Raw genomic sequence first — 17,270 nt, 5'->3', positions numbered from 1 at the left:
TCTTGTGCTTGGACTTTCTTTTTACTGGAGTTAGATCATCTTTTTGACAGCTTTGTCATTTTTTTGAGCTAATGCTAGCCAAATGCCCTAACTCATGCTGCCATGGTCTCATTTTAAATCGTTTGAGCTCTAACCATCCTATTTCCTCTGGTACAGGAGATTAGAAACAAACGATCCTTCCCCTATTTCCAGGATCTTCTGGCACCCTCAGCAGTGAAGTCAGCTGCCTACAGCATCAACATTCAAGGAGAGGCAAAACAACAGAGCACTAGCAATGACATGTAAACAACAGCACAATCCAAGCAATGGCAGCTGTCAAAGGGAGCAGAAATAGATAAGCTGTTGTGGAGAGGCAGAGAAAATCCACCTGTACACACAGAATGTGCTTTTTTCTTGTACTAGTTTTCCTAGCTCTGGTATTACCTCTCTCCCTTGCTTCCCTAGTCACTCTGTCAGAGAGAGGGATGGGAAGACAATCACAAGAACTAAGTGACAACATCTAGTTCTTCCCTGTATTTGATGACTTTTCATTTGACAAACTCATTTTTAATAACTCTTTTTAATAAATTCCTGTTAAATAACTCTTTTTAATGAGACCTGTAAAAGAAAGTGTCCATGAAATGGGTTTCTATAGTTACCTATTTTTAACACTTTATTTTGGCTGCCATCACAATGTATCTGGCTCAGAAAAAACGAAGATCAAATTGTTCATCATCATCAGAACATAGCTCGAGTGGGATAAAGGTCATGTTTTGAAATAGTTAAAGCAGTGTTTGCCCCGGTCCAAACCTTCAATTTCAAACCTGAACCAGATCTTTAAAGGTCAAAATAATTGTGAAAGGTACATGCAATAGTGAACTTTTCAGATAATGTCTCTCTAAATGGGTAGTGAGGAATGACAAACAAGTGGATGAGCTGTCTGTGGTGCTATGTTCTAATGCAGACAGCAGCTCAGGCATTCAATAGATACAGTACTTTCAGAAGCTGACCGTACTTCTGCGTGATTCTGAGTGCCTAAATGGGATCATGTTGACATTTGGTTGCATCTGTGAGCACAATATCTAAAGATAATGACAATCAAGCCTACTGCCCATTTCACAGAGCAAGTCTCACTTGTCAAAGCACTTAACTAGTCCACAGAAGATATAGTCAATTGATGCTTCTGAAAAGTGCCTGATATTCTAGGCACTTTAGATGACCCTTATTCCACCTACCTTTGAACACAAACTTCAATGTGATTAATTAGAAAAGGGAGAGGGAAGTAGAAAAGGGAGAAAGGGAAAATTTTGAACTTCATCTTCTTCACAGTTTGAATACAGATCTATCCATGGATCAAAACTAGTTTTCTTTTTCTTTCTTTTTTTTTTTTTTTTTTAAAAAGGCAGAATAACCATTGTAACCATGTCTCTCTTTCTCCCAGGAGAATCAGAAATACTGGATTGGCTGCAATATTTCACTCTTTCTTAAGGATATCATGTACAGGAATCTTCATTGCTTTTTAGTTAAGCAACCAAAGTACATGGACAACCACAAGCCTAAAACATGTCCTTTGAAATCTTTTAGGAATTTGATTTTGCTATATGAAAGACCACATAGCATCATAAGAGCAACAGCAACTAAGAGTGTATTGCACCATCAGGAAAGGGGTTAATGTACATGCAGAATGAGATCTAAAGTGGCTTCAGCTGAGCCTGCTTAGCACTCCACTCAAACAATTGTCTTTCAATGGTTTTTGAAGATAATTTTTGCTCATCTTTAGTTGTCACTTTGCTCAGCTTTGTAAGGCACTTAAGCAATTAAAGCTAAATCTTACAAGAGATATTTTTGCCTTCCTTGGAAATATGCTGCTGCAGGTATTTGCAAGAGCCTCTATGCACTTAACCCCTATTTCTTTAAAGTCCCAGTGGGTACATATCTCCTAATTTTTATACTTAGATTATTGTGGAAACCTGTATCATAACTGAATTTTCCTAAGATGAAAAAACTAAGGGCAGACTATGAATATCAAGTGCTTGAATCATTAAGTATTTTTATTAGTTAGTTATTCATTATCTTCCTTTTCTGTCTTCTAACTTAAGATTTAAAAATTTCTAAGAGATTATTGATGATTTAGAGGAAATCAGACTACTACATTACTTATGATTCTAAAGAAGATTTAATTATGTTTTAGCTGGAAATCTTTGATGCTGTGTGTATATGTTTATGTGACAGTTATAGAGAGATAACTTGTAAGTCCCTACAATAATCTTTCATCTGACTGAAAAGAAGACCTTTGCAAGTTCTGGTAGTTACAAATACTGATTCAAGAGCCAAGTAAACATCTTGTACCTGTTGAATTAAGCTACTTTTTATGATCTAGCATCTAAAAGCCTCTTCTATATGACCCAAAAAGAACTTTTCCAGTATTCAAGAGTAACAGAAGGAGATTGTGTAAAGAACAGTTAGCAATCTCTATGTGCCACTGTAGGGTAACCCAGGCTGGATTTCAAGAGAATTGCCATTGTGTTTATAGCTAACTGGCTTGCTAAGATCTTCAGAACATTACAAATTATAAACACTCTATGAAATAGTTTTAATCAGTGTATTCTGTTACTTAAACATACTCAGAAACTGAGTATCATGACATAGGGATATTTTCAAACTGGACCACAGTTTTCAGTGTTGCTAAAAATATGATGTACAGTTGATCCTATCTGTCTCAACTTTGGCTAAGAAACTTTAGCTTTAGCCTTAGCCTTAAATACTTTGGGTTTAGATGATAACAAATTAGGCAGCCTTATCTTTCTCTTGTGTCATAGTTTAACCTCAGCTGGCAACTAAGTACCACGCAGCCAGTTGCTCATTCTCCCCTTTCCACTCCCCAGTGGGAGAAGAACTGGAAGAAGGAACTGCAACAAAGTAAATAAATGAAGAAATATTAACCTTGATTTTAATATTAACATTAATATTAATGCAAATATTAATGTTAATATCAATACTGATTATAATAATAGTGGTAGTAATAGGAAAAGAGAAATTATTAAAACCCAAGAAAAACAAATGATATACCATACAATTGCTCGCCACCCAATGACTGATGTCCAACCCATCTCGAGCAGCGATTGTCCCCTCCCTGCCAACACCCTCCAGTTTATATACAGAGCATGATATTCAGTGGTATAGAATAGCCCTTTTGCTAGTTTGGGTCAAGTGTCCTGTCTCTGCTCCCTTCTGCCTTCTTGTGACCCTCCTCACTGGCAGAGCACGGGAAACTGAGATGTTTCCTAGTGTAAGCGCTGCTCAGCAACAACTAAAATATCCGTGTGTTAGTAACGTTATTCTCACACTAAATCAAAACCACAGCACTGTACCAGCTTCCAAGAAAAAGTTAGCTCTATCCAAGCTGAAACCAGGACTTGTGGCAATTGTTAATGCCTGTGGGTATGTTGTGTTACACGGTTTAGTGTTAAATTCTGCATGAGTTTTGTTAAAAACTTGAGTCAATGTCTTAGTTTTGATATTCTTTTCCACATAAAATCTAATGTCTTTGCTTTTAACAGATAAATTTCCACTCATTCTGTGACTAAATGTTTCACTTATGGAAATATGCCATCATTTTCATAATTCTGGTGGCATAAAGATAAATTCTTGTGAGAATTAATTTCAGAAAACAACTTGAATTATTTTTTCCTATTTGTGAAATAAACTTATTATGAGAATTTCTTTGGTTGTCTGATGGTAGAAATGAAGTCAATATGAGTCACATGAGAAAAAAGAGTTTCTGATTCAGAAGGATAATGGCCTGAAATTCAGGGAAGAGATTTTTTTCCCACTTAGCATGCAGTTATATTTATAATAATTTTGGAACAGTAGGCTTAAAAAGTTTTTAAAGAGCTGGCACAGAATCTTGATAATTATAAATGTTGTTTTTCTCAGGAAGCCTTAGAAGAAAAACAAACTCCAAATATTTGAAAGAAAAACAATGTTGTGCCAATGCTTAGAAATTTTAAATAGAAATTATCCACCTAGCGATAGGTCGGTCAGACTGATTTTGTACTCAAAAATATATTGGAACACTTCAGGCTGGACTCAATTAATGAAAAAGGTCAGCTGTTTAATCAATGTGATTCATCAAAAAAAAAAAAAAAAGGAAAATTACGAGTTTTTATTATACCGGTAGATGGCAATGTAATATATTTTATTTTATGGAAAACATTCTATTAAAATAAATGGACTACAAAATACAAGCTGCAAACATCAAATTCATTAAGCTTGATGGACTTACTGTTGTGTTTTGACATAAGTCAATAGGTAATTGTCTCTGGAAGAGTGTGTTTCTAACAATCTTCTCCAGGGACTGGGTCTTGGCCTTAATGAAATTAACACTTTTATCTGTGAACTGGTAGAAAATATATAACCATTACGAATAAATTCTGCAAGTAAACTTGATGGTGTGATGAATCACAAACTAAGATGGAGCTAGACTGTCTCCAAAAGTTGCAAGCAAGCTTAAAGCATGCATTTAATGGGAGCAAATGAGAATTCACCTATCTGACAATAAATAACCCATACTTGCAGACATGGCAATTCTAAGAAATTATCTGAGTTTTATGGAGAATAATCAAATAAACATGAGCTTTCAGGACAGCACTGTCACCAGCACAGCTAACTCACTGTGTTAGAGTAATTGGGGTCTATAAGCTTACTCTTACTATCTGAGTGCACTTGTGAGTAACAACTCAGCTGATATTAGGACAGCCTATAACAATAAATAATGAGAAAAGGAGTGGAGAAAGGAGGTGGATAGATATACTTCTCTTGGGCAGTGGGGTGGGAGTGAAGAGAAACTGGATCTCAACTCACACTGAAACACATCCCGCATGGACCAGTGAGGACTTCAACACCAACGTTCATAAAACCCCTCATCACTCTCAGTCACCCCCTCTCCCTTCCCCAGTGTCATGGAGCCCAGGTGTCCCTTCTGGTTCTGCTGAGATGAGGTGGCCTTCTTCGGGAGGCTCTGCCTAGCCAAGCAGGAAGGAGGCCACTGACATGGCAGTCAGGAGGTTGAGCCAGGACCAGAGGAAGAGCTGTGATAGTTGACTGGCTGGCCTCTGACATTGCATGGAGGAAAGATGCATTGCTCTTCCCTTGCTAAAATGTCTTCTTTTTCTTTTGTGGGTTTGTTCATTTCCAAGAAAAGTCAAGGGCATTTTTTGAAACTGTGCTTTACAGAAATTGTTTCTGAAACGATTTCAATTGTACTTTTCATACATGGTACATTAAGGATACCACTTTTGGGTTAATTTCCAAGAAAAGGGAATAGAACTAGAAAGGTTATAATAGCTCTGTATTTAGCAGTGATGTGGTTACAGTGCAGGTGCTGTGCTGTTTCTGGCACTGGCGATGCAAAGAGGGAATATTGCTACATTGGTGTAAACTTACAGAAGATCCACAAGGATGATCAAAGGGCTGTGAGACAAGCATTTTCATCAAGGATTAAGAAGAGATGGAATTACGACATATAATATTATCACAGATTAAAATTGCCAACAGGCATTTAACAATAATGTCTTACAAATATTTTTGTCAATAAACATTTGTAACCGCAGAATGAGGGAAAGCAAACCTAGGTGACTGGGTGAGTAAGAAGCTAGAGAAATTCACAAAAGTGCAAAAAAGAAGGAATAAAAAAAATCTCTGAGCAACTGGTCTGTTATCCACCACTGAAAACATTCAAATCAAGATCATTTCTCCATAAAAGATAAGTGGTTTAGTTCCAACTATATTAGTTACAACATATACATAGGATTTAATCTTTTGGAAGGTAACACTGCATGTGGTTTTCTCAACTAAGTTAACAAGACTTTCAAAGTCTGGTTAGGGGATATTTAGAAAGTACACTATGTTACAGAAGGAAGTATGGAACCAAATAAAATGTGTTTCATCTAACTTATTTAGTATGTATTTGTAGCATAAGAGCTGTGTGATAGCACCTAGTGCTTGCACAGTACTTGACAATGAAAGCACTGAAAGCCTGCCCTATTTAGACCCATTAAACACTCCTCTGAAGGCAGTAGGTGACTGTTCAGTCTAATCTATTGAATTACTCATTTGACACAATGGATTGACGTAACCTACATTGACAAACCATCCATTTGAACAATAATCATCATTCTGAATTCATACAGGTTAATTCACTAATTTATATCTTTATAAATGTGTAATAAATATATCTTTATTTTAAATGTACTTGGGCATTATTCTTATCATTGCAGGTCATACTAATTTAGAAGGTTAAATCCTGTTTTCAAAAGTTCTTTATACTCTAATACTCATAGGAATTTGAGTCTCTAACAGTCATTAATATGACAGGGATGTAATGGGGTAATTATCACCAGTTAGTAAATGAATTACTGTACATCACTGTTGGAAATAGAACCTACCCATCTGAGTCACTCAGGCAACGCCAAGTGTATAGAAACCATTATATTAAAATCTGTACTGCAGCAGTCTGAATCCAGTGAGTTGCACCAGGTGCCAAATTGTACAGAGTTGATTCCTCTGCAAATATGAGTGGGCTGAGGGTTCTTTGCTGAATCAACAGTACAATGCCCACTTCTTTCTATTCCGCCTTAGGAGATGTCAGCCTTCTCAGACTGAGCCAGTCTTCGCTCTCTTATTTGTGCATGACCCTACAGAATGTCCCATAAAATTGTTAATTCCATGAGATTTTATTTTAATTTCAAAGACAAGCATAAAATCTCTCTTTGCAAAGCCATTAACATTTTCTGATCAAAGCCTCCTTACCCAAACACTGGTAAATATAAACGGAAGATTAACCTGAATAAAATGTTCAACTGAGTTATTTAGTATTAATAACGCATGTTTTACCCTTAATATTTAGGTTAGATCATGAGTGATTAATTTTGCTGAAATCATGGCAAAGAGCACAATCATACTATAAAGAAAATATAATTAATCACAACAGAAAATGCCACATCACTTAGGATCTAATATCCAACCGTGCATTCCAATGGAAGATTGATGCAAAAAGCAATGCCAAATGACATGTAAGAGAACAGGAAACATATTTTTCTAGTATTTCCTGTCGAGAATATTTGGCTAAGCAGAAAAAGCTTGTAGGTATCTGTGTCAGGAAAAATCTATAACCCATATAACTGGATAATCTCAGTTTTAATTTCCTTCGCTTTGAAAATTCCATGCCAGGAATACTAGTCAAAGAGAATAAAATTTTTCTACAGGAAGATTTTTTCAACATGAAATTCAGGTGGAAGAGAGTTGCAACATTTTTGTGGATTAGCATTAGTTTCAATAAATTTATTTCTAGAGTAAAAAAACAGCTGAAAACTTAGTAAGCCTGTTGCTATGGTTCTTTTCTAAACAAACAATTTTAAGAGTAATATATAAAGGATATCTTATTCATAATTTATTTTCATTTCTAGTAAATTTCTAAAGCTGGAAATGTTAGTAATGAAACATTTTCTGGGTTCTAGCTATCGATCTATAAAATAAATCATTTGATGTTAATCTCAAATTCATTTTTTTTCCACTGTTCAGATCTGAACTAAGATCAGAAATATTGTCTATTCTTCTTTTTCTTTTTTTTCTTATAAATTCTTAGTTTGCAGACTTATTTTTAAGAAATAAGCTATTGTCTGCAAAAAATATGGAGAATTTGTCTACACTCTCTTCCAGAAGTTAACTTCTTTCTTTTTCATTATGTATCAACATGAACTTCATTCCTCTTTATTATCCAAGTAGATGAATCAATTTAGAATCCAGTTACTTGTGGTTATTCCTGTATCTTTAATGTGATTGCATTAATGTTAGTATTTTTCCCCATGAATCCAGTAGTAAGTTTTTCAGCATAATAATGACTGCTTACATGTGTATTGTCTAATTCTTCAGTAACAGTAGCTTATCATCATTCCATTTGTCAAAATGTAGAAAAGTTTAGAACTCTGTAAAGCTTGTGAACTTTACTAAAACTTTAAGATATTGTTCAGTTCAACACTGCAAAGAAATGTCTGTCTGGGGTGATGCAGAACCATATTTTTTACTTATCTGTAAGAAACCAGTGCTCATAATTATCAAATCTCCAAAACATTGATAAAAGAGAAACATTTTCCTTGGTGATTTTAAATCTTGTGGGTGTACGCTGTTACTACAACCTTGCAGAGGGTTATGTGAGTCTGTTACACTCATATACTTTCACCACAGGACTCTCTGATAAAGCAGGTATCCAGAGAACAGATATTCTTGTGAAACTGCACATAGAATCATAGAATCATAGAATAGTTAGGGTTGGAAAGGACCTTAAGATCATCAAGTTCCAATCCCAATGCAAGTTCCAATCCCCCTGCCATGGCCATAGCTCCACTGCACAGAGAAACTCAGCATGCTCAAATATCCTGACAGTGTTTCTGCCTTCCATTCCATGAACTTTCACACAGGTCTTCAGAGACAAAATTTTTAGGGATGCGATTCAGTGCAGTAATGCTGTTTTGGCATGATGGGATTAAGTGCCTGGAGACTGACAGCTACCTTACTGGAAAATTGTTGATGCTTTGGAATTTTTGTGCATTAAATATCAGCATGAAAATAAGAACTTCAGAAGATTTACAAAAAAGAATCGTAGTGATGACTCTATTTATGATCAAAACCCTTTCCTTTTTCACGCAAGTTTTCCTGGGAACAGACTAGAGACTATGCTGAACTGCAAAGAAGCTTTCCATTGAACATGTTAACAAACCCAAGGATCTCTAAAGACATTTCAATTTCAGTGGAACAGTACTTTATAATAAAAGTAAAAAGTTCTGACAGTGTTTTGCCTATTCACTTGATGAATTAGATAATAGTTCTAGGTGCTTTGCCAGCACAGAGCTCTAGCTGTGGCATGACTGTAACTGAGATATAGCAACATTTGTGAAATTTAACTCTGAGATTATGTTTGTGATGACTTCATAGGTAATACAATACCAAATACATATCTTTTTTTTTTTTTTTTTTTTTTTTTGGACTACTGGCAGTATTCAAGCCTGAGCGTTCTACAGTTCATTTGCATAATGCTGAGAGGTAAAAACCTCAAACGAGACCCCTCCCCTGGCCCCCAGCAAACACTCAGTTTGGAGATACTCTTATTTACCTGAAAAGACTTCATTACAGCCCTCAGATTTTCCATGTGTTTCTTCTTCTTTATTTCCTTCCTCAACAGGAACAGCCTGCTTTGGCTGGAAGTGACTGACAAATATACATAAACTGAGTTTGGAGTCCCGAAAGCCAGGTTATTCTTTCATTGCTCCTAGGAGAGCTCCTATGAACAAAGCAGCCTTTGCAAGAAGTCCTGTGTGTTTACTGTTTCAGATTATACTGCTGCACTTCACACTTCAAATTGAATTCCTGTGAAGGTGAAAGGTGGTGGAGACTTCAGCAGATCTATTTTCAACACTGTGACATTTTATAAATGCATTAACCCCATGATTCAAGATCTCCATTATTTGTTCTTTGTTTGGGGCACTGATATTTCATATATGAATTTAACAAATAAGGCACAGGATGTGCTTGTATAAAGTATTTCTGCCTGGCACTTGTTTATCTTCCATACAGCCAAAACTAAGATCAGAAAAGATACCTAGCCCTTTTAGATTAGAAAGGGCTGCTGGGAGCTGATCTTTGACAAGATCCTGCTTTTGAAGCTGCTTTTCAGTTAGGTGCCTAAAGTACTGGATACATTAAGTCCCAAGATATGATGTTGGGTATAACTTTTGTCCCTTGCCTGAAGGATACTTGAGTGAAAGGCACAAGTTAGGAGACTTAGTCAGTGATGTCCAGAGTGGGACAGAGTGGTTTATGTGGTGTGGGGTTTGGTTGGGGTTTTTTTTGTTTTGTTTTCTTATGACTTAATAAATAAATTCAAAATTATATGTTAGCAATGGATTTTGCAAATAAGAACTGTTCACAGTGTTGGTTTTCTGTTTGGGTTTGGGTTTGGTGTTTTTTTGAGGGGGAGTGCTTTTTTTTTTTCAGTTTTAGCTAGTGAAGCCCATTGAGTTTAGTGAAAGTATAAAGGAACAGAACAAGATTGTCACCCAAATAGAGGCTCTGACCCTTTATAGTCCCCATCGTTCCACCACCATGCACAGATCACTTTGAAATTCACTTAAAAATGAAATGGTGGACTAAGAATGAAATTTTAATACCCAATAAGAAACCTCACCCTATGATGAAACAAAGCAAGCTAACAGAGTAGAGGGTGTAAGTATGACTTAAAAGTCTGCCAAGACAAAAATAACAGCCAAATCCAGATAAGCTGCACCTCATTTATCCACATGACTAATTTTTAAAGTAATATTAATGGTAGTCAAACTTAGAGCATATGCACACTTAAAATTAACAGACATGTTCTTAGATTGTTAAATATATCTAGCAATATTTATATATTTTTTTGCTGTAATAATTTGGTAAACTGGAAAACTTCACTTTAAAAGGAAGAAATTTGTAAATGTGTTTAGATTGCTTTTGTCAGAACAAGTCAAACTTCAGAGAAGCGTCATCCTTCATCAAAAGAAAATTTGTTCTGAAATTTATGCTTTCACAGAAATAAAATTAATGCCTGCTGACTACACTTTTTTGCTTCAGATAAACTTTTATTTCTTTTTTCCAATCTCTGTAATGTCATTACCACAATCTCTTCTATTTCACTGTAGAATCTTAATAGTAAACTGATAATTTTCCATGCCATTCTGAACAACTGTAGAAGAATATGTGATCAACCTTTGTACTGAAATGATCAGAAATTCATAATATAAATAATTACATTTTAATTAGTTCTTTCAAAAACCTATTTCTGAAATTTGTTACAGATAATCAGTTGCTATACTAATGTAGCCCAGCAATAATTAACATTCAGCTTTCTGGCACTAATCACCGGAACCATGGCTTGCTTCCTAGCATTTAGGGCAGCCCTTGGAAATAATGTGATAAAGCACTCAAGGGCGTTCAACCAATTAGCATGCTTGGATGAGTGAACTTTCCAAGCCATCTGATTTTAAAAGTGGGTGCCTCATGCTGTGGAATATTGTCTCTGCTGAGTTTCCGAAAGGCTGTTCCATTAAAAGATGGGGATGGAGAACAAAACTGTAATCAGAATGTATTAACCTGAAATGAAATTCTGTTGGTCAGTCACAGAAAACGGATGTTATTAATAAATAAATTAAAAGAAAATGGGAATGTGTGGGAGAAAAGGGTCTAGTTATAGCTGTGATTTTTTTTTCTTTCCATTCTAAAAGCCAGATTTGCATGACGTTAACAAACATGTAATGGGTAGCTTAACTATAGTTATGTTACAATCAGCATCAACCTTTCAGAATGTTTTGTGGAACCAAGGTTGGTTGTTTTTTGTGGTTTTATTGTTGGGGGGGGGGTTAACTCTTAATTTATACAGTTAGCATTATCTTTATGCAGTGCATAAAATGAGGGTTATCTTGTTTGGCTTAAGATTTGAGGTTCAGAAATCTCTAAATTTCATGTCCTTCTGGAAATTTGCTATTAAAGATTCATATTTCATTGAAAAAACATCCCACGAGTTTTAGGAAAAACTTTCAACATGTTCTAAGATGCAAAGACAGCTAAAAATTCCTGTTTGTTAATATATATGCCATTAGATTATAATTAAAGCACCGTTTTCTGTGTGTTAGGTAACTTTGTATGCAGCACTTACTTAAAAATATCTCTTATTCTAAGTCATGCTGTTAAGCAGAACCTACAAAAGATGACCTGTTTATTCTCAGATTTTATCTAATGCGAGTTTTTAATTTATACATTTGCTTATTTTTAAGCAGTGACTGTGTTGGCTCAAAATTGATACAGTAAGATACTTCACTTCTCTACCCAGTTTATAATCTAGTAATAACATCGTACTCATTAGAAAAATCTCAATAAAAATGTAATTTTAGGTTTTTTTCCTGAAGTACTTGAAAGTAATTAATCTGTGTTCGAATAGAGGGAATATAGATCTATAGTATATTAGTAGAAACAATTAAGTGATTTTAATCTAGATGCTGAAACAAATTTATTTATGCCTATACTTTCTATTTTGTGTCTTAAAAACAAGAGCTATGCAACTGTGAACAGCTTGGGTTGGGTTTGTCATCTAAAAACCCCCAAAACCTCAAAAATACCTTGTGAAATACCTTGTGTAATGAAACATTTTATCTGTGAAAAAAAATTTGCCTTCCTAATTTGTTCTAGTATTTTCTAATTTTTCCTGCTAATTTATAAGATTCATGAGATTATTCCATAGATCCTTTAAGAAGTCAGAGATTTTAAAGACAGAAGGGGTAGAAATGTGTAAATGTTAGTGGGTGTTACTTTGTTAGTGGGTATAACTTTGCTTTACATTTACGTGGTCCTGTGCTGCTAAACTGCAACCCAGCTAGACATTATGAATTTCTGGATCTCTATGGCCATGTTCACCTTACTGCATCCAGAACTGCCTTGCATTTCCCAGATCCAGATACATTTCCTGGTGTCAGCCCACATTGGACTAGATCTGGGCATCATTAAATCCCACCCATACTCACACACCTTCTTTTTCATGCAAAGAAAATGTGAGTACACACCAAGTACAGAAGCCACTGCAGAGTATCTTGAAAATTACATCCAAACACAGCCTGTATGCCCATTTGTGTAGAGGTTTTTTTTTCCCTTATGTTGAGAAGAAATTTAAATCAGGAAGAAAAGGCAGGGGGAGACTTGAGCTGTTCCATCACATTCTTAGTGAAAAGCATCATGATCTCTCTAATACTACTGTATCTAAAAAGCCTCAACATGCTTGCTGCATTTTCAGTTAACCAGTATAATTAGTGTTAGTTGCTCTGACCAGCAGTGTTTCTTTCAGTCTTTCTGCCTCAATACAAGATTTGAATTGCAGAAACCATTTCTAAGTTGCACAAGCGTCTGTCAGACTGGCCACATCTTACAGGAATCACACAGTACATAAGCTCAGAATGCCTCTGCTGTACTCCCCAGTTGCAGACATAAACCTGAGTACTGGTAGCTCTCACTATGACTGTTGTGCCCACAAGTGAATTGAATTAGCTTTAAGTTTTCCTTTTAAAAGAAAAAAGGTAAAATTGATTTGGAAGAAATTATTGTAAAGAACTAGAATGTGAGATGCCTACATACAGATCTTTCAATAGATTTTATGCTTTGAGAGATAAGCTTAATGATAGGGAAAATCATTTTCAGCTCCTAAAAACTTCACTACCACAGTAGAGATTAAAATGTCAAGGAGCATCCTGAGATATAGGACATCAAGTCAAATTTGAAGCTGTCTTCTTATGTCCTGATATCAGATCTCTCAGGAAGATACCATGCAAGAAAATGCAGGCAGCCTTGTTGAGAAACATGTTAAAAAGCAACCAACCAATAAAAAATAAAAAAAAATGGGAAAAAAAACCCAAACCAAACCCAAACCATTCCTTGCAAGAATTATAGAACAAAGGCATTAGGAGATGGGTAAAACTAGAGTTTTCTTCAGTAATTCTAGCTTCCTGAAAGAAGCTGTGATTGACCAAACACCCCCTCATCAAAGGAATCCAAAGCAGGATTCCTACTTAAAGGTACTAGCCCAGTCTTGCTGCCTTCACTATGATCCATGTGGCAAGTCTTCTACATCTGAGAAGATATTTTAATAGTCTAAGCCATATATTCTCTTTCCTGAGCCTTTTCTGTGCTCGCAGAGCAGACCAAAGACTGTAGTTAGTATAAGGCTTCCTCAGCTCCTAACATTGTTTTGATTAATTTCTGTTCCTTGTGTGCATTTGTGCAAAAGAGAAACACATGGGTCTGCTCTCCTACTTTAATCATCCCAGTCAAGGCATCTCTTTGATCAACATCAGAAGTCACAGTACATTGCATATTCTACAGCAAATAAGTGTGGGGTGTGCTGTGGATTGATATCTAAATGGCACATAAAAGATCAGGAGCACAGTTCAAAGAGGAAAATGTTGGATTTTGGCTGGTCAGTAGTCTTGCGTTGTACTATATTACTCCTTTATGTCTTTGGCTAACAGAGCTTCTGAAAACAGGCTAGCTCAATGAGCTCCTGTGGGAAAACTCACTTTTTGTTCCTTACCAGTTTTATTTGCTGACTACTCAGAAAGGTGCCACACAAAACTTTTATTGCCTCTATTTTCTAATTCAATCATAAAATAGCTGAAAAGACATGAAAATAAGTATCCACACCACAAATATCTGAAACTATCATGGTGCTTTGGGTCATAGAAATTCATTTTTCAGCCCATCAAGTGCTTATATATGGCTTCCATTATCATGCTTTCTCTGTTGAGGCAGGAAAGTACTGCCATCCTCCTCACAGATGGCAAACTTGAGATCAAGCTTAAGATCAACCCTGAGCATCTTTCTGCCCTTTTCTCTCTGCAAGATATGCTGTGCCATGCAAGGATCCTACATTCAGCACCCAGTCTTCAGTCTGAGCTCCCACATATCAGAGAGTCTGTTCCTACCACATGGTTGTCAATTAGCAATTAGTCCTTTGTGGCTCTTCTGAAAATTAAAAGTATTCCCCTCTTGTTCAGTTCAGCTCCTTCCAAAGCATTTGAAGCCTCCATATAAATGTGACTATTAAGGTTTGGGGTTTGTTTTCTTTTTTTTTTTTTTTTTTTTTTTTATTATGATTATTATTATTATTTAGCTTTGTGGGGGTTTTTTGTTTGTTTTTCTTTAATAATCATATGCTTTCTCTCTCCTCTGCACATTTTAAACTTTACAGACAGATGGTCTACTCATACATGTAAAATTAAGCATATCAAATAGCCTACTTGTATAAAATAAAGAATATGCATAGCTGTTTGCAGAATCATGTCTTCAATGTGCACATCAGAAATCCAGGGATGGCTTGCCTATGTCAATTGCTGGGCAGCCATACACGTTGGCATATAAGGAGCCATCAGACACTCCCCTTTCCTACTTTTTAAGAGTGGTCCACATCCCAAGGCACATACCTATTTGTTAGAAGAGAAAAGCAGGTACTTCTTCCTGTGCTTCTGTTTCTCAGATTCAAACTAGGGAATGCATGCAGTGGGACAAGTAACTTATTCCAAGTGGGACAAGTAACTTATTCCAAGTCACAGTGGCTATTTGCATTGTGGTCATCAGGGTGCAAGGCAGGACTGGATGGTGACTCTCAGAATTAAATACTTTCCTTTTCTTTGGGTACTCAGCAGAGAATGAATAGCTAATTAGTAATTTGCCTTGGTGTTGTACAGTCAATGTGACTACCCTTGGATTTGTGGTTTCATTCTGCTGGGAGGAATAAAGATAAAATAAAGTGCAAAAAGGCCTGATGCACTTTTTTTTTTCCTAATCCGTTTCAAACCTTTGTGGTCTTACACAGGACCTCTTCGCACATCTGAATGACTTTGGTTAACCCTCAGAGCATGATTTAATGGGGGCACCCTTATACTGGGGTTCACAGAGATTTCATATGCTGGCTGCAAGATGTGTCCTTACTGGGCTTTAAATTTGCTGATGGTTGAGGAGTAAATGCCTGTGAAGAAGAAATATCAGCATGCTCATCACCTTTTACTGAGCATATTTCCATCTTTCACCGAGCCTTTGTAAGTACTTGGTAGAGACAGCTCTGTTTATTGGAGGTGCTTGTTCCCCAAGCTCCTGGGACTGTGCCCAGTTGCAATCACAGCAGTGTTATTGCAGTTCCTTCCTGTCCCTTTGATGTAGCATTTGCTTTTTAAATTCCTGCTGCTTTCACTCATTTTTCTCAGTCTGCTTTTTGGCTTGTTTTCTGAAGGTACTGGGGCTCTTTCAGGGATAAGGCTTTAATAGAGAGCACGTGTTTCTTCCACCTCACTGTTTTGCTAATTCATAGTGCTAAAACCTGATCAATTTAGTAGCAGCAACAACCCCTAGAAGCACAGCAAGAACTACATCAAATACAGCATCCACTATATAATGCTCACAAGAAGTCAGTTTTAATAACCAAGAAACTGAACCCTGTTTATTTCCCAGCTTCTCTCCGTATTCCCTCAAATTACTGCAGGAGTTTAAAGAATTTAGGACCACGGAGGAGACACTTGGTGCCTTGCAGGATGAAGATATTAAATGTTGAATGCCTTGAGGCAAACAGTGTAGGAAGACAACTATTAGCAAAAGTGAAGGGACTCTCATGTATTCACTTTCACTGTCCAAGAAGACCAAATCTGCCATTAACACTGAACCTAAATGAACCTAAATAAACCATTTTGAGTTAGATTTTTCAAAGTGCTCTATGTAATCACAAAACCTGTTTTTACAATTTTTTATTATCAAGTTGGAGAGGCCCTCCAGCTCTGCACAGGACTGTTAAGGGCATTACCATGTCAGAGAGCAATTTGCATTTCTCTGTATATGGAATGAGGATGAGGATATAAAACTCAAACTGAAAAAAAGAAGACATTGAATCTACTGCTTTTTTCTTAAAGTTAGCATGGCTACCTTTAGGAAATTATGTACTCTAGGTATGCCTGGAGGGATTTATTTTGCCTTACAAAACTCTTTAAAACCACCATTTATTTTATTTTATTTTATTTTATTTTTCTCCCACAAACACAACATATGAGAGCTCAGGATTTCACAAACAAATGGAAATTTGCTGTCAAATCATAGTGAGATTGAAGGAAAAGTGTAAATGTTGTGGTTTAATGGACTGAGCACACTTACTGATCTTGCTGTTAGCAGTGTTACTTCTGCATTCTTGGGTAAGCAACTTACCTTAATGTTTGTAAAATGGAAACAGCATTCATTTCCTTACAACACAACTTGTGAAGAATTCAAGTCACAGTCGTACTCCAATGAAGTCTAGTAGGAGGAAGATGAAAATTCATTTTGGGAAATGTCGGACAAATTTTACCCTCAGTTGGATCCGATGGTGTAACTCTATTCTGTGGGAGTGAGAGGGTGGCACGAGAAGCAGAATTACTCTGTTGTTCTTTCCTATTCATGCTGTGCCAATCATCACAGCATCTGAACACTTTCCTAAATTAAGACTAAACAAAGAAGACTAATGTCTGTCATGTGAAATTTCCTCCCTGTTCCTCCCTCACAGAGAAAAGTTATGTGGAGGCTGTGTAGGAGGGATGTTGTGATACTCACATTAAAAAAAAAAAAAAAAATAAAAATAAAAAAGGTAAATGCATATTAAAAAAAAAAAAAAAAAAAACAAACACAAAAAAAAACCCCACACCAAA

Source organism: Psittacula echo (genome assembly GCF_963264785.1).
Source record: "Psittacula echo genome assembly, chromosome: 4".
NCBI lineage: Eukaryota > Metazoa > Chordata > Aves > Psittaciformes > Psittacidae > Psittacula > Psittacula echo.
Note: the sequence above shows the minus strand (reverse complement) of the source record.